Raw genomic sequence first — 1,305 nt, 5'->3', positions numbered from 1 at the left:
AGCACTAAGCCTTTCATACCAAGCTCTTGGAGCTTGTCTAAGGCCATAAAGAGCCTTTGAAAGTTTAAAAACATGATTAGGAAAATCTTTATGTTCAAAACCGGGGGGTTGAGCCACATACACTTCTCTATCAATAAAGCCATTAAGGAAAGCACATTTAACATCCATTTGAAACATTTTGAAACCTTTATGGGCAGCATAGGCAAGAAGCAACCTAATTGCTTCCATTCTAGCTACCGGAGCAAAAGACTCATCAAAATCTATTCCTTCTTCTTGATCGTAACCTTGGGCCACTAATCTAGCCTTGTTACGAACAACTTGTCCGTCCTCACCAAGTTTATTTTTAAATACCCATTTAGTACCCGTTACCTTCTTGTCAAACTGAGCAAGCTCCTCTTGCATGGCCTTGACCCACGATGGATCTTCAAGAGCTTGTTTGACATTGTTTGGCTCCATTTGTGACAAAAGAGCAAAGTTGCTAGGTTCGGTTTGCCTTTTGGTGGAGGATCTTATGGTTATACCTTGAGAGGGATCACCAATGATGAAGTCATGAGGATAACCCCTCATAGACTTCCATTCTCTAGGCTTTCGGACAGGTGTAGAGCTTTGATGAGCTTCCGGTGGTCTCATTGTTTCAGTTGCTCGTTCTTGCTCAGGAGACAAAATGGAAATGTCTCCTCCAATCTGACCAGATAAAACCGGGCTGACAGATTCTTCATTTTGCACAGTTTTGGGATTTTCTTTACTCGTTCCATCCTCTTCATAATCTGAGTCATTATCCTTTACAATACTGGGAATTGAGTTAGAATCACAAAAGGTAACATGTATGGATTCCTCTATGGTTCTATGTTCTTTGAGATAAACTCTATAGGCCTTGCTTGTGATGGAATATCCAACAAACATTCCTTCATAGGATTTTGGATCAAATTTTCCAAGGTTTTCCTTATTGTTAAGTACAAAGCATTTGCATCCAAAAACATGAAAGTACTTAAGGTTTGGAGGGGTTCCCTTCCAAAGCTCATAAGGAGTTTTCTTTAACCCTTTTCTAATGATTGTTCTATTCAAAATATAACATGCTGTGTTCATAGCTTCAGCCCATAAGAATTTGGGAATTTCATTCTCACATAGCATGGCCCTAGTCATTTCTTGAAGGCTTCGATTCCTTCTTTCAACCACCCCATTTTGTTGGGGGGTTCTAGGGCATGAAAAATTATGAGAAATCCCTAAGTCATCACAGAATTTTTCAAAGTCATGATTTTCAAATTCTCTTCCATGATTACTTCTCAAATGGGCAATTTTCAAATC

This window comes from Arachis duranensis, chromosome 2, assembly GCF_000817695.3.
Source record: "Arachis duranensis cultivar V14167 chromosome 2, aradu.V14167.gnm2.J7QH, whole genome shotgun sequence".
In the NCBI taxonomy this organism is placed as follows: Eukaryota; Viridiplantae; Streptophyta; class Magnoliopsida; order Fabales; family Fabaceae; genus Arachis; species Arachis duranensis.
Note: the sequence above shows the minus strand (reverse complement) of the source record.